The sequence below is a fragment of the Vanellus vanellus genome, assembly GCF_965231255.1.
Source record: "Vanellus vanellus genome assembly, chromosome: Z".
Lineage (NCBI taxonomy): Eukaryota > Metazoa > Chordata > Aves > Charadriiformes > Charadriidae > Vanellus > Vanellus vanellus.
In genome coordinates, this window is record NC_138908.1 from 70,651,534 (window position 1) to 70,677,502 (window position 25,969).

Genomic DNA, 25,969 nt, shown 5'->3' on the forward strand with positions numbered 1-25,969 from the left:
TGACACAGAATGTCTGTCTCTCCAAAACGTTATGCATCCCTCGCATCCTCTTTTAGTCTTATTCACCTGTATCGGCTGAGCTGCCCCAGGAGTGCTGAGACGGCATGTGTTCTGCTGTAAATTAGTTGCTGTGATGCAAATTAGGATTTTGTTTGATCTCTCTTTTGGATCAGGAAGGGATCACCCAGACCCCAAACTATGTTTTGGCAAGTTATAATCCAGGACCTTTATCTGCAGCACAACCTGTATGAATGCCTAATCCTAATCCTTCCTGGGATGATCATAAATCAGAAATGCATCAGTCACTACAGGTTTAGAAAATCTGTTTATGTAGTTCTTTGGTGTCAGGCTAAAAATACATATCCTCTCATTCACATAAGCTCCTGCATTCAGAGATACTTAAATAACTGTCTCCCACTGATTCCCATCATCTGCCATGAATGTGCTCCCAGTCCTTTTGTTGAAAGGAAGACTCTCATGATGTGTAAGCCTTTCTCTGCCTGAATACCAGGGTGTGCCTTGATCTACAGTTTTCAGTTTGCGTTGGGGTATTACTGGCTTCAGGACCATTCACAACAGCTGTATGGCAGATTGCTTGGACACCACTCCAGCTAAAGCAGCGTTAGCTGCGAATTTTTACATTCCTCTTAATCTGTGTCATTTTATTTTGCTGAAAATCATCAGGACCTGTCTATACATGACCTATCTGCTATTTTCAAGCCCTCCAATTCAAGCTGTGCATTTAACTGTGTTTAGGTAATATGAGTGGGTTTCATCTCCTCACCTAACTTCTTACACAGAAGTGAGGCATCCTGGCTTAGGTAGTAGTTAGGCTCCCTCTATAGTCAGTATCAGATACTTACCTTAGAAGGAGATAATTCTCTTATGGATGTACCTGTCTACCTACCTAGATGAGATACCCGTATGATTGCCAAAGATTGCACAGAGGAACAAGAGGCATCTAACTCTTAATCTACTAACTATATTAAGATATTAACAAAAACTTACAGCCAGCAAAATCCTGATTTGCTTGATCCTCTTTGACTTCTTTAGGATAGGAGGCAAAATTGCATTTCTCTGTTGTACATCACCTCCATAACTGGGCTCCTTAAAGAAATTCTGAAAATGAAGGGTTTTTTTGAGGTTTGTTTTCATTTTCCAGATGGCGTTATTGATATTCAGACACAGAATAACTGCGAGTTGGCTTAAGTTTTACTGCAAGTTTGTGAACAGTCAAGTTATGGCCCGGATCTCCCTCAACTCTCTTGGTCAGTGGCACAGTCACCCCCATCTACAGGCAGATGCTGGGCAGCTGTGACCACATCACAAGCTGGTGTACCATATGACAGAGCAGGCAGTGGGAATGGGAAGCAGAGATTGTAGACCCTCAGACATGAGTTGGGAACAGAAGAATTCAAGGGACCAATTTCAGAAAAACAAAGTATTTCAACGAACTGGTTTTATAAGACTGTTACTGAAATTACTGATTTCTGTGGATGATTCTAATTGACACAATGCAAATATTGCAGGAAATAAATACCTAAGCAATGCAATTGCTTAAAATAAACAGAAAATATAGTCTTAATATTGAAATTCCTGAATGTGTTATGAGACTAAAAAAAAATAAGCAAATTCCTACCATAAGGGCTTTAAATATGAAATTGATGGGAAGGGAGGGTCTATTGCATCTCCAGGCGGGAAGCTAAGTGTTAACATCAAATGGGAAGATAGCACATTTTGTTATCTAATCTCTAGTGTAAGGTTCCTTCTCTAGAATATGGCAAGTGCATGTACTCAATTTATAGGCATGCTTGTCAAGCCTTTAGACCTTAGGTTGGTTTGTTTTTTGTTCTTTTTTTTTTTTTATTTTGGGTTACCTTAGCAGCTCTGATCTTGTTCTTTGGTTAGTTCTAGTTGTAAAAGTAATAAATTAAATCCTTCTGTCACTTCTGACTTGTGCCTGCTCCTTCTGAATCTTCTGTTGGCATCTAAAAGCTTTAATTTATACAGCATTCAACAAAACATTTCCAGAAATCTATAAGCATTATCTTCCCCTGCAGTGAATTCAGTACTTGTTTATACAGCACATACTGCATAAAGTCTAAAAGGTGTTCAATATAAAGGCTCCTTGGCTTCCAGAACAGATCTGTATCTGTGTATCTAGTCAGAACCATTTTTCTCACTCCAGGCTGGTAAAAACTGAATTGCCATATAGCTCAGTGAAAACCAGTTGGTTTTGCAGGTGCATCTTTTGTAGCTGCACTTGTAAATATGGCTTCTGGATTGTCCCAAGTAAAGCAGTCCCAAGTATCTCCAAGGAAGGAAACCATTATGAAGAGCAGAGATAAATACAAATATTAATGTTCCCATTGACTGTTTAGAAGCCATAGTATTTGATAGCATTTGGGAGAAGTTTCCCATGTGTCTGTATAGTACAAACTGCAGATTTTAAAATGGAATTTTTGTGAGTGCTGAAAGAAGTTGCTGTAATCTTTTAAGGTATCTTAAGAACATGCTATTGGGATCTATTTTGCGCCTTCTCAGAATGAGAATATGTTTAACTGCGGCTAGACCAAATTATTTATTAAAATGTTCTCTTGCTAATCCAGCTCTTCCAGTTCATATCAGCATTGGTTATGCTGCAGTGTTTGACACACCTGCACCAACTTTAAACCTGTCCAAGGAGCTAGACAAATACAGAGACTATTTGGCTAGACACAGCTCTGCTACTGAGATTTTGTTTCCAGCTATAGCCAAGGTGTAAATTCAAGTCCAGCTCAAGGATAATTTCATAAAATGCAGTCCGTTCAGCAAAGGCTACCCAGGAGCAGACGGGAGATTGCTGTTTAAGGAACAGAACTGACGTAACAGCTATGATACACTCCCCAGTAACTGAACTGGAAATGCTGTCCTCTACTTTTAGGATTTAGAAAAGGTTAATCTGCCTTGACCTGATGATCCTTTTGACTAGCATGGTTAATCTGTTCTGTTTCCACAGCTGACTGAACACGGCCGTGTGGCATGGACCACAGCCGGTGCCCTTGACCCTCCTGCCTGAGTGACTAGTTGTCCATTGATTGGGATAACTTTTATCCAAGTTCAATCCTATTCCTGTAAGTCCTGTAGCAAGCTTGAGTGTGTGAACATATTTGTAAACACATATGTATATACACATCTGCTTTTAGTGAAGACATCCTCTAAATTCCCTATAGAACTGGAAGTCGGCCTTGGTTTTAAGTATTGCGAGGTTAAGCCCTCTTCCCACTCTCCTGTCCCTTCCTCCTGAAAAAAACCCTATACATTCCTACATTACATCAGCATTTAGGATTTCCAGAATAATGAATAACAATTGTATCAGATTGTCTGAGTACAGTTCATGCCAAATTTGTGCAACAATTAGAAATGCAGACCCAAATGTTTTCACATTTCTAGTGCAAAAACAATGCAGAATGATGGGAGAAAAGTGCCCACTTTGAGCTTTGCTTTGCAAAAATACCACAAAAACCCAAGCCCCAAACACCTGATCCTGCTGAATTTTTAAGCACTCACTTAATCCCAGGCACGTGAACAAACCAAGTGGTTTTGGAAAGTTCATAAATGGACTTTAAGGATTTGCTTAAATATTTTGCTGGAGGGATCATCAGGGATCTGCAAGGAAGAACCCTTTCTATTCCTCTGTCAGGTCTCTCAATGATGTTTTTAAGAGCAGCTTACTAAAATTTCATGTCAAAACCTGTGCAGAATGAACACAGTTTTGCAGAGATTTTAGGTAGTGGGGATATATGGTGAGAGTGCACAAAAATCTGTTAGTTTCCTGAGACATAATATCTTTTCAAAGTATTAAAGCAAAACTATTTAATGGATGTAGGATCAATTTCTTTAAAACTGGTAGTCTGGCCAATCCAGAGATGTGGATATCCTTGAATAACCTTTGACAGCACTCCCAACTGTTCTTTGAACAAGCAAAGTATGTCAGAGGCCTTAGTTTTGCTCACGTTGGGCCTCCTCCAGGATACCACTTATGGGCTTCTGAGTCAGTGGGGCCCCTGCTCCCTACAGGGTATCGTGAGAGCACAATGCGCTGGGGCCTCCAAGCCACTCTCCCAGGGAGGAACTGCATTTGTGGCAATCAGGATAGCAGATTTAAAGAAAAAGTAAGTGGCCTAAGGAATTAATCTGTAAGAAAACTCATAGTTTAGGCTATTTTTTTTTTTTTTTGATAGCTAAGGAAACAGAAGGAAACAATGCAGATGTCCAAAGAGGTAGACATAGGATGTGTCAAATGCTGCGCCTTGATGTAGGAGGCAGTTTTAAACTTCACTATGTTCATTTCTGTCAGAACACTTACTGGAATAAAATCATAACACAGAATCCTTAGTTGTTTTGTTGTTTTTTTTTTCCCCATATGTCCTTCAACCACTACAAGGGGTCCAGTCCCTGAAGTCAAATGACATGTCAAATTCACAAGAACAACCCATGACATTCCACAAAATGTTGCAAGGTTAACTCACTTTTTATTGCTTTGAAAAGAGATAGAGACTACATTAAAATAAAAGAACAAAAAAGCAGCAAATAAGGGACGGAAACAGATTTGCTTTACAAAGACTGATGATGCCGGGTTATAAAAAACAAAATAGAGTAAATCACACTGCTCTATTCTGCCATCGCTTCAGAGAGAATAAAGGGAGAATACAATCAGTTTATTTCCTGAAGGTTTTTAATGCTCTGCCTTTTTGATAAGGACTCTGTTTTTTGTCATGCAGTGCATTTTCTAACAATAGCAAAAGGGGAAAAAGAAATGCTACCCAGGCTGGTACTGTACTAATCCCAATCACATGCCTTCATTTCTCTATATGTGTTTTACAGGTATCTGGGTGATATGGTCATACTGACAGCGTGGTCACGGGTAGGACCAAACACATTATGGAGTTAAGTAAATCAAAAATAATATGTTGTAGCTCAACATGAAGTCTAAAGGCAATCTGTATCGTATTAGTTAGCCCTATTTTACAGGCTTAGTTCAAGTGAATTGCTGTTTATATGTAATGTGCTAGGAAAGGAGTATTACAAATGTCTATTACACTATATCAAATCAAAACATGTTGGAGTTCAGCAGCATAGAACACTTGCCAGATCAAGATGCTAGTTAATTATGTCAAGGAATATTGATAGAGAAGGTAATGAAGAAGAGACCAAATCTTGGCAGTCCCACTGGAGAGTGCTGCTCAGAAATGGAATTTTATTTAGGTGACTCTAAGATACAGAATCCAGTGTTTCTATGTGAGAAAAATGCATCTTAAATTAAGGTTTGGCTGAGGAGACCATATTAAAATTAAATGATGGCAGATGCCAGCTGTCTGTGTTTCATACAAAGAAATCCTAGTAGCATAACCTTGCTGTAGAAAGAACATATAATATACCACAGAGGATTAAGTAAGAGAAACCTGAAATGAAAGCAAAATTCCATGAATAGCCCCTTCAGTCAGAGATTACAATAAAATGTCAACTGGCTTAATGGGGCGGGTCATCTACTGCTTCCAGTAAATGTCCTAATTCGATTTCTTGTCTACAAACAAGCATTCTTGTTCAGGGGTTGCTACAGGAAGCTGAAAACTCTACCTGAATTGAATTTCTATTACTTAATTGTGCTCTTCTGGAAGGTGCATAGTTCTATGTAAATATGAGCGCTTCACTACACAACATTCACATAAATCACCTCAAACATGTATAAGGAATGACTTAAAAGCATATAATCCCCATCCCCTATAGCCTCGTGTTTCATTTCCTAGCTAGAATTTGGAAAGTATTGAACACAGCATTTGCAAATATGAGCTGTGATTTAAAAATTGGTGGGGATCAGTTATGATGTTCTGCCTCTTTATCTTTTTTTCTCTAGATATTCAAGTGAAAGAGTTTTACTAGAGCAAACAAGAATTTTAAATAGTGTGATTTGAATTGCCTAGTGAGTAGTGGTACTGGGTTCAAATGTTTCCCCAGCTTGCTTCCAATCCCAGTTTGCATGCTCAGTCAATTTTAGGCCTTCTGGCTCTCAGCAACTTGGTCCAAGCCACCCAATTTCCCCCAGTCATTTTCATTTTTTCCCCCCATTCTTGCTAGCCCTGCTCCTGGCCTTTGGCTCTCGGGATAAAACACATGCTGCAAGGATACTGGGTGGTAAGGCAGTAAGCACACATATGCTAAGGTGTAGGATAGGCTTATTTTTCCCTGTCTTTTAGATTGGTCTGAAGGTCACCTAAAGCCTGAATATCACCTTGCTTCCTTGCAATATGGATGTAAAATGTGTTGGACAAACAGTAATATAACCAAAAGTCCAGTTGCCATTGCAAGTCCAAGGCACTTACTACCTTAGGTGCCTGATGGTTATTTAAACGTATAGTCAATACCTTGGCAGTCCCATTAAAATCCCTTTTCTCAAACTCTCATTCACATTGCCTCTTCTTCAGCAGCTATACCCAAACAACCTGCCCTAGAATATGTCCCGAGGACCCATTTGTCTCCTTTACAGCAGTGGGTAATTTTTTAAGCCCCTGGAGAACACCAGTAGAATATGAATCCTGTATTTCTGCAAGGCAGGACAGCTCAGCTGAAAAATCCAGAAAAAGCCCAGTGATTAGTGGATGGAGGAGTGTGCTGTGGATAGGCAGGCCAATGGGTCCTTTGCAGTTGCTGTCTGACAGCTGAGTGGATCAGCTGAAGAAATTGGAACCAGTCAGAGCTCAGGGAGGAGGTTATAAATTTGGGGAGTGATATCAAACCTATAGGCTGATTAATTGGGATGTAGCTGCCGAGGAAGTGGTGCTCTAGTGGCAGGCCGCTGATTTTTCAGTCCACTTGGAAGGCTGAGGAGGTAATTTGTGTTTGCTCTGTGAATCTTGTGCCAAGCAGCTGTTACCACTCCCCTCAAGCCAGAATATTCAGGTAAGTGTTTGGAGGCTGTGTTGTAGGAAGAGAAAGATGGAAAGGACCTGTTGGGCTCTCTAAGACTGCAGGTGCTGCCGTATATGGACTTCTTCCTAAGCTCCCTGAGCTCAGCCTTAAATGTAGGGAGCTTTTCTGCTTGTGCTTCTCTTTTTGGAAAGCTACTTAATTGTTTCAGGGAGGAGGAGTAGGGGAAGCCACATCCGTGTGCATGTGTAAGCGTCGGCTTTTGCAGGTGCAAAGGCGGGTATTGAATAGTATTTCCAACTGAACGGTTTGCTCAAAGTAAGATTACAATCAAAATGTATAAGTATTTTGTTCACTAAGTTTTATGGTTCTTTTTCTGAAGGTGATGCAGTTCTTCCTGCTGCTTCCATGTAGGGATTTGCATATCATACCTCTAAGGCTACAATATCTGAAGATGTTTCTTCTCTCTTCTGTAAAGTTCAAACAATATGGACACATAATCTCCTTTCTCCTTTTGTGTGGGTTGGGCCCCCTGTGACATTTTAAATCAGACATTTTACACTTGTTAAGTTTTAATTTAAACCAGTTTCAAATTAACTCAAAGCCTAGAGGTAAATATAAAAAAATCTAAAAAATGTGTTTTCAAACTTTTAAGAACCTTCATATCTAGGGCTGTGTCTGAATGGTTGCAGGACACATGCCTGACTTCAGCTGAGACCAGGCAGACACGGAACTGAGTCCTGGCCATCTACTGGTTATCGGCAATATCAGCTTCAAATGTGATTACACCATAATGTATGACTGTGTATTTTTCTAAAACCAGTATATAGTTCTGATGCATAGTTCTAACTGACCTCCTGTTTCCAGCTTTAATAACTGGCTACTTTTAAACAAAATTACATGATTACTTCATGATTTTACAAAGTGAGCTTTGGAGTCCTGGTATGCTGTTTAGCTTAGTGATTGCACTTGTCTTTTCCACTGAATTCAAGAACAGTGAGGAAGAAAGTAGTTTGCATGCTTGGATGACAAAAGGGAAACTTTTATTTCATCAAGTTTTAATTTGGTTGAATTTGCATCACTGAATATCTAGGTCCCCACTGGGAAACCCACAGGTATTATCAGAGATCAAAACCAATCTTAACCACAGGAGCATCCGTTAGCAATTCTGTAGCTGCTGTATAAAGGACCTTATGAGGCCAACTAGCACATGGCATAGGGTCGTCTTCTGGTCGCTTGTCCTCTGCTGACTTTCTTCTGTATTCTTGAGCAATCAGGGTGGTTGCTCCTTGGCTCCCCTGCGCAGTGTGTTTCCCCACTGATGTACAAGAGGGACATATACTCCAGCTTTTTTACCTCCTCCCTCTAACTAGAACCAACAATAGAGTTATGATGCAGAAAGCCATAGTGAGTGAGTTTTGTTAGCACTTCTGGGCTGCTTTTCCCAACGTCTCTCCCTCCCAGCCAGGCTTGCTCTCAAGCCTGCAGTGCCCAATGTTTTCTTCTTGTGCCTGCGGTTGCATGCAGTGGTTGCTCACCTGGAGCTTTTCAGGGCAGGCCCCTCTTGTGCTCCCCTGCTCAGATCACCTGTATAGTGCTTTTTGTAATTTATAATTTAGCAGTGTATGTGGCTCTTCATCAGACATCAAACAAGTTGATATAATGCAGGAATCTCTGTTGTTAATTCTTTTCTTTCTGCTTTTTATATGATGCTTTAAAGTGTTTTTGAGTTCATTTGAGCTTTCTAAGTGTTATTTTCATTGCTGCTGAATGCTGAAAACATTCAGTTTTGATGCTGACTAGCTGAATTTTTGACATACTGCTTTAAGTTGACAAATGCCTGATTAACATTTGCCAAGATGCAGGAAGACACCGATCTTCTAACGTATAATTCTGTGCATTCATGGCAAACATGGTTATTTAAGAACTTTTCTCAGACTTAACAGTAATACTGCCTGTTAACAGGCAGACTGAGCTGCAGTAGGATTCATTTACAGCAGTGGATGTCTTACAACTTGGATGTCTTTATAGCATGGCAGTAAAGTTTAACTCTTGACTTAGTTAAAAAATATTTTCTTTACATGCTTTGGTGTATGCATTATTTAGAAACGGAGCAATGCCTATTTTTGCTAGCTAAGATTCTTCCCTGCTGCTTTGAATGAGTATATGTAAATAAATTCTAATACAATTAACTAAACATAACTTCCGTAGACTTTGGTGCAGTGGTTGTGTGTCACATGCTTTGAATTTAAGGGTGGGGGTGATAAGACTTGGGCTTATGTCTTTGGTTTTGGAGACTGAGTCCAGACATCAAGTTTCACCAATTTGTCTGGTTCATACTAGCATTCCTTGTCACTTTAGAGAGCAAATCCTTTACTGTAAAACTTACGTAAATAAATCAGTTCCAGGTCCCTCCTTATTTGTGAAAGGAGCAAGTCTTGTGTGACTGTTTCCCATTTTACAGTTCGGTGACAAAAAGGGGAATGTAACTGCCAAAAGGGTAGGGCCAAATGGCCAAGAGGCTTCTCCCTCCCTCCTTCCTCATCCCAACCCTGGTGATGATTAGACAGGGAGAAGGGGGAGGTACCTTCCTCCAGGCAACTCACTGCAGATGTTCTTCTTTGCTTTACATAACACAGGTAAAGGCAAGCCATACTTTGTGAATAGGCTGTGTTTTTCTTTTCACCTATTATGAAATAAATAGGAGAGATAAATAGTCATGGCACAGCAACAAATGCTGGGCAGGCTGGAGGGCTGAGTGTACTATGTTCCCTTCTTGGCTGTGGGGAGAGTCTTAGTGCTGGAGAATATAGCCACGCAGAAACTATGGGGTCATCCTATGGGGTGACTCTTCTGTCAAGGTGTTTGGGGCAGTCCCAATGCCAGCTGAGCATTCATGTGTTACCACTGACACACAGGCTGTCACACAGGTAGCCCCAGTCAAGAGCAAGTCCCTCAGGTTGTCTGATTTTGGACCCTGCCCCACGTAACTTTCAAGGGTACCAGAAGGCAAAACCACAAGTTTGACTGGAATGGGATTAGTCATGAGGAATGTCATGATAATTTTGCAAGAAGTCCTAACTGAAAGTTGAAATTGTTTGTAAAAAGTTGAATTTCATATTGAAGAAATAATAAATAGACAGCTCCCCATCTGCCTGCTTGGAGAGCTGCACTCAGTTCACTTGCTATTTACAGCAGGAAATGGAGCTGGCAGGTGCCTCCCTGCCTGCCAGCACAGAAACACAAACATATTCATTTTTTTCCTCAAAATCTTTTCCACGGTAAGTATTTCTGGTATTTTACTTTTTTTCTATGATTCAGGATATTTTTTATTATAGTAGGGGTTTTCTAGTTCCTTGGTAGTGCTTATAACAAACGCCAGCCCTTAAAAGAAGAGTTATAGGGAAACTCTGTAGAAGATTCCATAAAAATACCTTTCTCTGAAAACTCATTCCTTACTTGATCCAGTTTCTCATAATTTTGTCATTGCTGCAGCTTGCTGGCTCTGTAAGCCTTTGCAATAGCGCCTCTCTCCTGCTCTGGCTTCTTTAGGTCCATTCTATGCAGGTATTGAAATTTTCTATCTATCTAATAAAAACACCTGCTTAGCAAACTATATAAAAAGACACAGTGGACTCAGCTATGCAGCAAACTATCAGGTTGTAGTAGTTATCTTTGGTCCATTAAAAATTCATGTTTACAATGGAAAAATATACCACACACCATTACGCTTTTCTAATGGAAACAAAGAATACCTGAGTGACATTACTAGTCCTTGTATTTACTTTTGTTTTTTTCTAATTGGGAAAAGAGTTGAGTATCCTTTGAATTTTCATCTGAAAACAGAAGGTGAAAATGAAGGATTTCTTGATCACTTTTCTGCCATTTACAGGAAAAGACTGAATACTTAAATTCAGTTGAAATCTCTCAATGAAAGTCACTATCAGTATGCAGTCATCAGTTCTGCCCTAGGGAGTAAAACTCTTAGCTGTCGTCTTGTCAACAAGATCAATTTTGTGAGTGTAAGCAAGTTTAATTAATTCTTTAATTTTCAAATGAAAATGGGTAAGAATATTGAAACGCACTGCTTATAAAACCAGCTACCTAGCTCCCTCTTGAGTCAAGATCCCTGTGCTTAGGACAAAATGAAATGCTTAACTTTGTTAACTATTTTTAAATTTTTCTGGATTTATTTTGCACCTACTTATGCATAAATTACATCAAAATCTCTTTCCTCTGACTTTGTAGATCTAGAAGTGATGCTTCTCTGCAGAGGGCATAGATTTTAATTTCAGCTCTTTGCATTTACATATCCTAGGCTGAAATGTGGACATATTGTCCATTCTTATGATCTTTATTCAAACACTAATTTATATAAAAACAGTACTCTGAAACAAAAAATCAGGGGGCCAGATGTTCAAAATTACAACAAATAGTATGAAATGTGGTAAAAATATCCTTTGCAGAGTTCCCCCTATTTTTGTAAAAAAATGCTCCTATTCTAGATCATGAGTTATGTGCTGATTATCTGTTAGTGAGATACGCCCAGGTTCATAGTAACTACAGTTTTTCAGTGCCCTGCTGGGTGTGGGGGTAATAGGAGGTAGTTAGTCCCTGTTTCTCTACATAGGGGACAGAACTGTGCAGAAATGAAAATGATAGCTTGAACGTCTAGTAGTGGCTAATGCATGCAAGTGAAAAGAAGAGCGCTGTCATTCTTCCCTGCTTGCAAGAGCAAAGGATTAGTTAGTGAAAAGCGTCTCCTTGGGTGCAAGAAAGACTGAGAGGAGCTGGAGAATAAGCTCAGACTTGCTGGCTGCATTGCCTCACAGGTGCCATTGGAGTGCAGAAGGAGCATCTCCTGGCCTTCTTCAATCACTCCAGGGAGAGACTGAACCTTAAGTTGAGGTTTCGAGGACTTCCAAGGTTCGGGTTTTTTTGCTTTGCTTGTGTTTCACAAGGCTTTGCTTTGCCTGTTCCTCCCTGCTAGATTTCCCACTTCCATCTGGTTCTGGCAGCCTCCAAGGGGCTGTTGAAGGGCTTCTCTGACATGGCCAACTGAATCAGGAGAATTTTGTTGCCTTTGGAGCCTGTGCAAAATGCAGTGCTGCTGTCCGGAGGAAGTGGGAGGGGAACAACTCCAGATGGCTGGCATTTCTCACACTTGCTGCATGATGAGGAGAGCCTTGAGAGGTGGGACAGAAAGATCCCACCCCTCTACTAGACCACTGGCACCGTTGTTGTGTTCAGCCCTGACTAAGCTTCTTAGGAAGAAGCTTGGGGTTAATTATCTGCCGTGTCTGGGTCCCTGTCCAGGCTTGTTTGAGTCAGGCCATGTTTTGTCTTTGAGAAGAAATGCCCCATTAGGAAGTCACTGGAATCAGCCAGTGGGATCAGCGTGTTTTCCAGGCAGGGGAATCCACTATTTTTCTGTTTGAATTATGTTTGCTTATTTAAGTTTTTTGTTGTAAATATTATTCCCCAAGGAAAAGGCTTTTTTTCCCCATGTTAAACCTTACCACCAGCTACTAGTTTGCCCTATAAATATAACTAGTATATACAATAAAAACAGGACCAGATGGGGCAGACACATCTGTGTTTTAGTTTGTATTTCTCTCTTGTGACAGCTTCTGCCTAGTAAAGCTAATGACCTAACGTCTTCTGGGGAGGTTACACTGTAGTGTATTGTACCTGCATAAATCTTTTCCTTGTTCATTTTACAGTACAAAAGTAATGAGAACTGTTAAGAGGAGAAATGGTGTTGGCAAGATTTTTGTTCAGCGTTAGTTGTTCTGAAATTTGAGATCTAAAATGGCCTTGATTCTTTATTGGTATGATGATGCTCCTACAGCTGATAGGAGTGAGGCTGGCTGGTTCTACGAACAGAGTCCTGATGGTTTCCATGCTAATTACCTTATCCTCTGTTACCGTCCTGTCAATTGATTGTTATGAATTACTTTTGACTGCATTTAAGGAAATGTTAACTGCATGTATTTAAATACACAGAAGTCTGGGTAGTAAAAAGCTGTATACCTTTGCAGTTCCTGTGTGTATTATGATATATATGTAATATAAGCAGAAATGTATTAATGAACACAGTTAAAAAGGAAAAGTGGATATAAAGAACACTATGTTTTACAGTTGAAAGAAAGTGAGTCTAAGAAGCTTAGCTTTTTCATGTCTTTCCTTTTGAATATATGTCTTTGTATGTTCATTCCTGTGCATTGAATTCTGGAAGTTACTTTTCTGGTACAAAAGTGCTCCTGGGTGTGAAAATACATACATATCAGAGTACCCACATAACTGTTGTATCCAGCATAAGGGGAGCGAAAAGAGGAGCCTGTTCTTACACAGAGCTTCCAAGCCTGACTGTAATAATTAAGAAAAAAATTCACAGATACCAGTGAGTGTATATGAGTACACTTATGAAGTCAACACACACTCAAATGGGTGTGATTAATTCTGAAAATGATAATTGTTTTCAGAAGAGGCTTTTGAGTATTCTGCTAAGTGAAAATAGTCTGAGGGTATTCACTTGTGTTTTGTAGTGCCATAAATTTTTAGTTGTCAGGGATTTGTTTCTAGCTTTTTTTTCTTATCTGTGGCAGTCATGTCTGCTGTTCTGAATTTATTTTTATTTCCTTGCTATATTACATTGTGTTGCCAATTTGTTAGATTTCTCATTTCTAAGTAAAGCTTTCAGTCCTGTGCTTTCAGCAAATAAATTTAAAAAGTATATTGCCTTTAATGATCTCATTCACTTGGGGAGTTGTTATTTGTGTTCTAGAAATGATTTGTGGGGTCTAACTGAACTGGGGTAACTATATTTAATACTAACTTGATTACCTCTTCTTGCTGTTTCCCAGCTAAAGCGTACACTCAAATGTACCCACGTGGTCCCAGTGACTCCACATGCTTCCATTGATTATGGTAGGATTTGAAAGCAATATATCTAATTGCACTTTTCATTATGTAGTCAATAGGCATATAAGTTAATTGCACTGTTTTGCTTTCATTTTAGGGATACGATAAAAATTGATTTTCCATCCTTGTGACATTCACTAACTGGGCAGCACAAAACTGCTTCAATGCAGATGAATGTCCATTGTTTTTGGTAACCAACATTTCCACTGCTTTAATGGGGAACCAATTTTGGCCTGATGTGTAGTTAGGTGATGTAATTACAGATATAGAGTCTTATTATTCCTTCTTCTTTGAAATGCACTCTTAGTAAAGCGGTGGATTTGCAGGTTGCCGTTCTTTTTCCCTTCTTTTCCCTCCTCATCTTGAAAGGTCCAGACCAACTGGCAATGTTGGCAGTAACAGAAAGGAAGTGCATTTGGTACTGTAGGCACCTCTCCACCTGATGGATATAAACATATATAATGGTTCTCAGAAATTGCTTTCGGGGTCCCTGAAAACAATCAGGTTAAAAGCATAGATTGCTCATAAAAAATGTCACATGCCCCATTAAATAGTCAGTATACCATGTCTTTCTGGCTCTTCCTTCCTGTCATGATGCCTTAACCTGTTCACTGGCTTAGCCATATAAGCTCTTCCTCTGTTCCACCTTTCTCAAAACCATTGTACTGCTGTTCTCCAAGTTTGGCCAATTGGACATCCCACATGCAGTAACCCAGCTACAGGTCCCCTGTGGCAAGCAGCCTCCACTTGCCATAGCCACAGCTGCCGTACTCTGTGTGACTCTGTATCCATGTGGCAATAAGTCTAAATTGTCAATATCTTGATTGTGCTTGGCAGGTTACATATAGATATAGAAATCAGATCATTTGATAATTTGTAGCAGATGATGTGCATATTGGCTACTTGTGACTTGGTACCCTTTTCAACTTCTGAGTTGTCTGATCTAACACAATAAGAGGCAATGCTACCTAACCCCTCTAGCTGGGAGTTGTGCTGAAAACTATGTGCGTGTGCATGCATCTTTAAGATTTCTGTCAAATTTAGGTGTGGCAAATGACAAAGTTGCTTCCCCCAGATGTCTGTCCATTAACTTGTTGGAGGTATTTACCCACTGTAGTAAGGCCAGCAAAAAGGCCATCCAGTATCTATAGCTGTGAGGACACATTTATGACTGAGACACCTTTAAGTGATTCCTACAAAACTGAGCCTTTGCAGCATGGAAAGTACCATAGGTGCTCAGGAAAAGAAAATGCTGGGAATGGGGTGTGGGCCAATGTTAAATATTCTGCTGATTTGCAGCTGGCTTGCAGGTTGTTTTCCAAATGGCTACGCTCCGGGCAAATGGACATGGCTCTTATCTTTTAGTTAATGTGGAAGGTCTGGGAGATGTTTTTGCTGTCTGTCTCTGTTTAAGCACCAAAGATTGCACAAGAAGGCCTGAATGGTATTGATAACGTTCATCATATAGCAGTTTAAGCAATAGTGACAAGTACCAAATCCAGGCTTTCTTGTGCCTCTGCCAATCTCTCAAAGACAGCAAAGAAGATCATATGGAAACTATTAGTAGACTGCCCTAAAACCTCCAGCCAGGTGATTGATTGCATCTATTGCTGCAGGATGGCTACAGTGACTGAAGATGATGGGCATCCAAGTATTTCCTGTTCCTTACAACCACAAAGGGTTGTGTTCCAGCGCCTCTTGGTTTAGCACCATTTGTCTTTAGGTGTATATACACCTCCCAGTTGCATAAAGAAACTGCAAAGCTATAGGATCAGCTGTCAGTACACAGGGGAAAGGGAGTGCATGTAATTGAAGGACATAGCTTTCCCCTTTGAGTTAGGTAAAATCAAACCTGTAAGGTTTTAGTTAAACCTGGGTGCAATCAGACAAGATGGTCATTTGGATCCCGAGTTTGGATCAGCTTCTCCTGATGTTAGCAACCAGTACAAAAGTTTGGAACTGAAATCATATCTTGGAAGATTTTCAGAGCTGAGGTTTGGGCTTGTGCCTCTGTTTGGGTGAAGATCATTGTTGAGTTTTAAGAGGTGATGTGACCAAAACTATGATAAAATACGATCTAAGATGTCGTTAGTGATCTTTGAGGTCTCTGCAGTCCTGTGGTCCTTAATGGACACACTGATGTTCAAAACCATCTGTCCTCATGTTACTAATATGCAAGATGTGTTATTTTGGTCACTAAAGTCCTGTGAAGTAGTTGCATGGGCTGTGTGGCTGAATGTGGTAAAGCATATCCAGAGACATTGCTGAAGAAAGTCCTAACTGGCATATCCGAAAGAAAGTTTGGGTGGAGTGAGCTGGACTTTAAAAGCTGTCTCAATTACTTTTTTCACAAAGACAAATAGACTTGCATAATCTATCAGTTAGGTGTTTGCTGATTTGTCTCTCAAAATAACCAGTGTTTGGGAACAAATTGTGGCATATATACTGACATTTTCATACTAACTCGTGTGCTGTAGTGGGAGAACTTAGGGAAAAAAGATAAAGGGTGTTATAAACAGAATCTTTGATGGGCTGTTATGATACAAATTCTTACTGGCATGCATTGGGGTGATGCCATTAATCATAAACAGTAGGCTTATGTATAAGTTGTGCTGATGGCCAAATGAGTGGCAAAACCATTTTTGCCACATGCTATTACATTTTAGGAAAGCTGAGTAACTCAAACCCATGAGCTGGAGAGCCCTGTGATAAATTGCACTTTTGAAGTGGCTTGCTGTATGCTAATTGCTTTTGCCCCCTCTCCTACCCCCATGTTAGGCCTCTTGGTACTTGGCTTGGTGTCCTTCCCACCTGGGCCACATAAGAATACACTGGACCAGCATGTAACACAATTGTCTAACATGAAAGAAGGAAAAGGTGGAAAGCAATGGACCAGGAACGCAATAGTGTGCCTGGTCCCTATCGCTCCTACTGTTTAAAGATAACTGTAATTGATCACTCCTGACAATGTATGGAGTTGCGGCCACAGAGAGAGCGGGGTACCAGGACCACAAGTTCGAGAAGGTCCTGGGCTCCCGTAGCCATGGAAAGTACTGAAATACTCCATTGTCCAAGCTGGGCTGGAGTGGAAAAGTACCTGACAAAAGTCAATTATCTGGGATCCTATAAGTAGCGATTCCAGCAGAGACCCTTTGAGCTCTTCTGGGTCTCAGTGGGCAGTGGGCAGTATCTCCCCTGAGTTGGAATGCTGCTCAGGTAACACCTTGAGGACTAGAAAGCCAGGGCAAGACAAACCCTTCTTGAGCCTCAATTATTGCCTGTTGAGGAATGCCAATATATTGTGAATATTTACTGTAACTCAAAAGGGGAAATTTTAACTACAGGCTAGCCTCTCTTTTGTCTCCCTCTCCCCTTACATGTTTATGATTAGCTTTATAGATGTGGATTCTCTTCCATTTCTCCGTGCATGTGTAGGAGGTAAAAAGTTGACCCGCCTGCTCACTACAGTCATGTGATATTAGATCTTTGACCTCTGTGGTTACAGAGAAGGGTGTGGGTGGGGTGTGTGCATGTGCTTATATGCATATGCATTAATTTCAAATCTGTGCTTTTTTTCATGTGTGCATGTACCAATTCAGGATACTTTATAGTAAGTTAGTGTGACTCTTGCCATCTTCGAATCTGTAATTGAGTCGCTGTTTAGTTAGATTGTTAAGTCACTCTGTAAACCTTTAAATCAGTTATTAATTAGGTGCTGCTAAGATTCAATTTCTTGATCTATCTCAAATTACTAATAAATTTTGAACCACTGCTTAATCATAACTGTGTCAAATACTTCCATCTGTGACAAATTGGCAACTGTATCATCTTAAAACAAAAAAAAACTACAAACCCAAACCAATAATCTGGTTTTCCTCAAAATGTGACCTACTAAGCCAAAATCATACCCATGTATGGCAAACAATAACAGGGTAGGAGAGGGGACTTTGACACTCATTACAACTAGAGATGGAAACAATATGCAGTCAAAAATCCAAGAGGGCACATTTCCAGTAGTATTAAAGTACTTGTTCCTAGACACAGTAGATCATGAGATATTGGATCTTAATCTTCTAGCATTCCTATATGCAAGAACACTATTTCAAGACATATTAGAAAGCTTTGAGAATGTTTTAATGATTGTTCTCCTTTCACTGACATTAGTTCTGGCTGATTTCTTAAAAGCACTCTCAGTCAGTTGTTTAAATACTTGTCCTTCAGCATGAGTGCATAGTGTAAATACTGGCAGGTTTTTTGAGGAAGCCTTAACCTTTCAGTACAGATACCATGACTAAAAGGTAGTGTCTTCCTTACTTCTGCCAGTTAAAATCCTTCCTTTTATGCCCACTTTTTTTTTTCTTTTTTTTCTTTTTTCCCTAGATTGGAAAAGACCTGTAAGATCATCTAGTCCAATCATTGACCTAACACTGACAAGCCCACCACTAAACCATGTCCTTGAAATGTCCACTTACCATCAGTGTCTCCATGGCTGTCTAAAACATGTGTCTTCTGCAACTGGTGTGCTCGCTTGAGTGTAACAGTGGCATCTGGCTAATGCACCATAGCTACCAAGCATGCCCAGGTCCTAGAGGTGCACTGGGCCTTGTATGTCCTTGCAGGTGGCCAGGAGGGCAAGAGCACCACTAAGAAGCCTTTCCTAAGTATAAAACTTGGACTTGGCATTATTGCCTATATCTTATGCTTATATTCACTGGGATTGTGAGTACAGATGTTTCCAACCAAAGCATAAGTTGTAAGACTTGTGTATGCTGCCTCTGGAAGTCTGTTGGCTTGCGTGGCTGTTCCTGAGCTATCAGCAAAAGTCATGTGTAGATATACTGTGGGTTTTGGACAGTCCTCACTGAGACCTGTCCTGCTACAGCTTAACTTCTGAATGTGTCCACACTAGCCTGGGTACACTTCTCCCCTGCAGCCAAGCTGAGAGCACTGCTCCAGACTGCAAGAGAGATACACCAGTGCTTTAAAACTGCAAAAACGGAGTAATGTAATTGTCCTCGGCTCCAGGGCTGCTCACTGCTCTGGACATTTGGAGCTTGTTTTCTCAGCCAACGGAGATGATTTAAACAGGTCTGGCAGCCAGGCAACCTTGAAACCCCTGAAGTCAAATTTTATTTTCCCTTGACAGAGATTTCAAGAATAAAGCACAACTGATGGAGCAATGGAAATCTTTCAAAGATGTATGTTCCTCTTCAAGAGATGCATCCTGTCAACAAATTCTTTCCTATTGCTAGGCCAGGATGCTTCAGAGGTGCAGGCTCTGTTTTCGTATGTTACAATATAGTTCATAACTTACACTGTCTTAGTTTTAGGAGTTATTTTCAAGCTCGTTTGGGTGAATAAAAGCTTAAGCGTGTAAAGAAATTGCCCCAGGTTGTCAAGTTTAGCTAATCCACGGTTATCTACTGATATCAAAAGGACAGTGTTAGCTTCGTTTGCAAAGATGTCTGAGTACCTGTATTGGCTAAAGGAGCTCACAGAGACAGTGACCGTGGCTGTCTGAGTAATGCAGTCCAGACGTTATTTTGAAAATGGTGATGTATGCCTGAAGGCTAATAAGTGATCTTCATAGTTTCATAAAAGTGTATACATCTCGTCACACCTTTGAATGAGCTAAGCTGTTGGAGAAAATGTAAAATGTAAAAATCAGACCAAGCTGGCTTGCAGCCCTACCTTGCCTGTCCGTTGTTCTGAAAGCTGAAATGCAACACCTGTGAGGCCAAACCATGGTGGGACAGGGTAGTTTTGAGTGTGACAAGGCTCTTGTACAGGTCTCATGCCCAGGGAATGGCAGCTGCCATTTGAAGATGACCTGTTGTTGGCTCAGCTCAGTTTCCATCTGGTTAAACAAATGGCAGTCAGGGAAGGGGGGGCACCAGTCCTTTTAATCAATGAACAGGGTGCCACTGCCTGACACAGGTTTACCACAGTGCTGGTGACTGTAGCTTCCGTGAGATGGAAAACCTACCTTCTACTTCCTTCCCTCCAGTAGTATTGGTGCCCTAGAACACTGAGGAGTTTAAATCGGTAACGTTTGTTGTTTTTTTTTTTTTTTTTGTGGTGGAATGATCCCAAGAGATGTTACAGGCACAGCAGAGAGTTGCTTTGTTGCAGTCCTCCTCAAGTACCTGGTCGTAAATCCTGCTCTTGCAACCTTCCCATGAGCAGGTGGGTTGTGCCTGCTTCTGGAGGACACAGGGCAAAAAGTGGTGTATTTCCCAGAGATGATACAAGTAGTAAAATTTACAATACCCTAAATTAATCAAAGAAAAGTTCACCATTAACTTTTACAGAACGGTAAATTGCTAGGCATTATTTAAACATATGTGATACTTAGAAGTGTGCACTGGTAGGTGCTGATCCATCTAGGAACGGCTGTATTAACGGCAGCTTCCAAAGAAAGGTGCAGACCTGGTGTGAGAAAGTGCAGGACTGTTGCGTGTTAGGTAAGCTCTGATTTTTATACACCCAATCCATTTTTCTTTCTTTCTTTTTTTTTTTTTTTTTTTTTTTTTATGAAAAGAAAATACTCTGACACCCACACAATTCCTTTACAATAGTGCTGGAAATGTTCTGTTCTATTTTGCATTGCTGGCTGCCATGCTGAGTATTTCCTGTAGGTTTTTTTTACGCTAAGCATATTTTAATGAAATTAACGTTTTAACCACATTTCAGTTTGAATCAACTGAATGGAAAGAATTTAGTTTCCATGTCTGCTTTCCTTAATCCTGATGCATAAATGAGTATTTGGATTTTTGCAGTTCAGTGGCAGAAACCTTGCATTCAACCGTCTTCAGTCTCCATTTGAATGTGTATAAATTCTGGTAGGACATCATGGTCCTGACTGAGACCTAGTCTCTGAGTGCCAAATGTTGTACAAATCAAGAGTTCTCTGCTTAAAGAATGTATAGTCTAAAGAATCCTGTCAAACTGGATTTACTTCTCATTTTTCATTGCCTTTGTTTCAGAATCTATTATGCTATTAAAAACCTTTTTTGTTTGTAGAGGGTTACTATCAGCTCATTCACCTCAGATTTAGTTCTGGGCACCGTGTGTTTTTCATAAAACCAGTTTCCATAGTTAGGCTTGCAGAAAAATTGAGATCTGCCACTTTTAAAAACAAGTTTCTGTTGCGTGTGATTAGGGAGGCTGTCTTGGAAATGGCATTTTCAGGCTCAAAACTGAGAAGAACGCAAAGTTCATTGACACCAACTGTGATATTAGGGCCTAACTTGTGATTTTTGAACGTTTGAGGTTTGTGGCACTGAAGAAAACATATGCAACAAAAGTTTATACTGCTATCTTGAAAATGAGCTATGCTAAAAATCTAAAGAGTGAAATGCCATCAAAAAGAAATCCTGAGTAGGAATTTAATTTAATCTGATTTGTTACCAATACATATTAACACTGTCATTAACTGAATTGTTAAAGCTGACAGTCTCTTGAGCATTAGGGGGGCTATGGAAATCCCTGCATTCTGTGCATGCAGCCTTTGTGGATTTAGTAACCCTACACTTTATTTTGGAAAACAGCAGAAAGGTGATAAAACAGTAGGAACACCTAATATGTAAGAACGGCTTCTCAAGCGGAATGGATATTTTGGCGTTCCAATTTTACACCTGCAAAGTTCAGATTTGTTGGAGCTCCTATCTAGCAGCGTGACTCCATATCCTTGCATCTGCTCTGTCTACTGTGAGTGCAGCTTTGATGGCTGATGGAGTAGGGAGAATTTTAAGCTTGCTTTGTGCCTCTTAATGCCATCTGAGGAAAAGGTATTGCTCTACATGAGACTACGTTCCATAAAAAAGATCATACCTATTTATAGGAACAAATAATGAAAATGAATATCAACTCTAGTTGGCAATCAAATATCTCCTCTGTTACTCCAGGAGTTATTTAACTTCCAGGATTTGTGAAAATACAGCTCCAACATGAAAATGTTAAGCTTCAAGAGGTGTTGCAGCAGATAAAGGATATACAATGTCAACATCTATGCTCAGTTGAGTTCAGTCTATGGGCTGGCATTCTGCCTTTGGAGATACAATGCAGATAAGAACAAATAAAAATTAATTAATTACTTGGCATATAAGATTACTGACCTTGACTTTTTACCAAACATTCAGACATCTTTTTATTTCTAGGGTCTATATAAACTGCATCAAAAATACTGTAATTCTTGTCTTGTCTCCAAGAAATACCTTTATGAGGCACAGGGAGGTGTTCCAAAGCGTAGAAGCTGAGCTGCTCTCTGTGTATCACCTATTCAGTACCGGGATCTCTGACTGCTTGGTTTAGCTCTGCAAGGATGGGAAGTCAGTCACATACAATTGTTCCAACAAGTCTTTGCAGGACACATTTTTCCACGCAGATCTTTTCTAAGCCCCTGAATGAGTAATTCAAGGCTCCAGCGGAGTCTGAGACACACTGCTTATTATTACTGTGGTCTAGTCACTCACTGCTTTCTAGACCTTCAGAACTAGAAGCAGGAGACAGTATCAGTGTTGTGGTGAGGCATGAGACCACACACAAGTAAAGAATGCAGGTGCAGTTGGAGAAGGAAATTAAAATTTGTGCAGCAGGTCAGAGTGAAAGCGTATGTGTACCATTGAGAAGCAAGGGGATACATTGATACTGAGCTGTACTGATGCAAAGAGGTTATTTTCATCTGTCTAGGAGCTGATTTTCTCCCTTTTCACATCAAAGCATTTGCTGGGAAAATACAAACTATTCATAAATGGAGAAGAGACTTGATTTGGCATATTTGCAAATTCAGCTCTTGCTAAGCTTTCTTCCCTTTGTATCTTTGTTGTACCATTTTCTCTGCCCTGCTTCTTTTTTTCTGTGTCCACAGGGTCAGGTAGAGATACCTGAGCTGACTTTAATGATCTGGGAATGCCACTGAAAGCAGCTCAGTGTCAGCAGCCCAGCGTGCCAGCCTGGCTCCTTCGTTCTGCTAAGAGAAAAAGGCCTGTCCTTTACCTCCAAATAAGTGTTGATAACATAAAGCCTGAGGGACATGATCTGTCTCTGCAGGGTTCCCAGATCAGGCTCTGCTTGGTCTCTCACTTCCTCAACCACGTCCGCCCTCGGTCTCACATGCTCGCACCTTCTTTTTTTGTCTCTTTGGGGACATGCATGACAGTAGGGCTAAGAATACTTTTGGCCGAGAGCTTCAAAGCTACCGCAGGAGACAGATGCATCATTCTCATTGAAGTTCATGGGAGCTGTGTGTCTAAATTCTCTATGCTGCTTGGAGAGTTTCTTTGTAGTGGCTGATCTACCAATACCACTGGAGTACTGCGATCCAAATAGCATGCACGATCAACGATATCAAGCTGATGAGCTGCTGATATTATCCTGGATGCTTGTTCGACTCCTACTTTGGGCTGCCCTGTATAGCCTGGCATGGCCTGGCTTTGTGCTGTCCTCTGCCCTTCTCGTCCCCTGCATCACCTAAGCTGCCCTCCCTGCCTGCCTGCTTGCCAGCTTCCGCTCTGGAGAAAGATCCTCCCTTTGCCCAGTAAAGCCCTAGTGCAAAACTGCTATGCAAGGGGAGATCTACAGGGTCAGAGTATCCTGGGAAAGGAAAAGTTTTCTTGAGGTGATTGCATGTCCTTGAGATCAAGGGGGAATATCAGACCTCCTTAGGCTGCAGTCCATGCCACTGTGTAGTGTCCCTAAATGATCCTGGTCTCATGGGGGAGAGCAGGCATGAACAGACTCATGCTTTCTTTGCAGGACACTGTGCAGACTACCTCACTTCTCCCAGAGGCTTGGCAGTGTTTTGATGCCTTTTTTGGTATAAGTAAGGATTGGCATGGTATTGCCCATCACTAGCCTGCATATAATTAAAGTACTTTCAGTTTTCTAACTGCTTTACCTGTGCATTAGTCATACAGTCATTATGCCTAAAACAGCTGGGAGATGTATTTGTTAGCATCACTAATCCGTTATGGTTTTCAAAGACTCTATTTTATTGAGAATAATAAAAGTGGAATTAGGATGCAAGTGTCTCTGGTCTTGGTTATATGCATGGATTTAGTGAACACTGTGTGCTGCTTTGTCTAAAACCCCTTGTACTGTGATACTAACAAGAGTAATGCTAGTAGGAGAATTTAAAGGGAACAAATCCTAATTTCTCCATTAATAATGTAAGTGGTACCTGATCTGGTACTTCCCTTCTTTCAAGTCATCATTGTGACTTAAGTTTCTTCCAGGTTTATTTTCACACACACAAAAATACCTTCCAAGTTTTTTATGAAGACTGGAGATAGAAATATCTACATTTCTTTACATGTTTGTTTTTTTTTTTTTTTCAGTGAAATCTGCTGTTTGGAACTAAAGGACAAATCTTTATAATCTGCAGTGCTGGAAACCTAAAATCAAATCTACTTAGATTTTGCATTTTCCCTCCTGTTTGGACAATGCAAATCTCCTCCTCTCCTGTCCAACAGCAATAATAGAAAAAAACCCAACCCATCGCCCAAAGGAGAGCATGACTTTGTGAGAAAAAGATTTTTATTTGAACCTCTTTTCTAAATATATCACTCTCTTCTCCCACTGTGATGATTTTATTCTTTTTTTTTTTTTCTGTATTTTTCCTGTTTGTTCTTATCTACTCTAAAAGCTGCTGCACAGATTGGCAGCTGTTTGAATTGTCTTTCATAAGAAGGCGACTGGAACTGTGGCATGGTTGTGGAAGACTTCTAGGTTTTGTTGAAGACATGCTACTGCCATCCCCTAGAATAACTCATCCCAGGGGAATCACAGCTGTATCAACAAGGCAACTTGTCTGCACCTGAGGCCTCAAATGCTGCAGACATTGTAAAATATATTTGCTTTCTGATAGGCTTTTTCTTTGTTTTTATATATGCAAAAAAGCTGCAACAGACAATGTCATGGACTGATTTAGTTAATGCTGTGTTACACATAGATACAAATGGTTATTTAGCTGAAGAGAGGAAAGGCTAGCTGGATGTCCCAAGGGTGGGACAGACTGAAGGTGACTTGGACATGTTGTAGATGGTATGGTAATGTGTGACTATTCTTTAAGTTTAAGGCACCAAACTTTTTAGCTTTTGATTGTCTGTAACTACTATCCAATCGAGCTGGTTGCCCCTTCTGTAGGTATGAGGGGAAGATGCATGTATAGTTAAATATCCTTTGCCATAGAAGTACCCAACAGTGACCGTGTAGTGGCTGGAATTAAACCTATTTGTTCTGTACCTGATTTACTGGAAAGTTGCTATATACGGTTATTGTTCTGGGAAGTGTCACTATTGTGTACTGTCAGAGACCAGCCCGTTTTGAGATTGGAACGCCCTGAGAAATCTGATCTACATTTGAAATTGGCCCTGCTTGGAGCAGAGGGGAGGACTAGGTGACCTCCAGAGGTCCCTTCCAGCCTGAATTATTCTATGATTCTGTGGAAGGTTCCCCGATCTATTCACGGACATTATCCTGTAAAGCCTCCATCTGGCCATGTGTTAATCTTGGGCTGCATGGGCCACACAGGGAACGTCAGCCTCTTCCATGCTAAATCTGGCTGGTGAAGAGAGGAAAGTTATAGTATGTGTGCAAACCATGTGGCCATACTGTATCTTATAGGTAAATCTAGGATTAGAAATGGTAAAAGGAATGTCTCAGCTCTGAGAACAAAGCTGTTAACAAATGCAGTGAGCTGGCTTTGCTGGGAGAAGCACTGTATGGTGGATCTTCTTTATCTTGCACCTGACCAAAGATACTGGGTCAACAAATGATATTCACTTGGTATCACTCCGTAAGTGGTAATGGCTTAAAAGCATTCCAGTTTTTCAACCGCAGTGATAGAGAAAGTGCACACGATGGTGGCTTGGAATAGGGATGGAGCATCCAGCATTTATATTTGGCACAGAAAATGACAGAAAAATAATGACTTTGGAGCAAAACCTCTCCTCCCCAAAGCTGAAAAGCTGTAATCTCACAGCTCAAAGTAAAAGCAATGCCTATAAAAATTTCTTTCCCATTGTATGGTATTTACTGATTTATGATCAGGTACAGGGATCCTAGCTGCTGTTTAATAGATTTAACACAGCTGCGTAACCCTGGAAAATGTTATGTCTTGGACTGTCTTTTTCGCTCA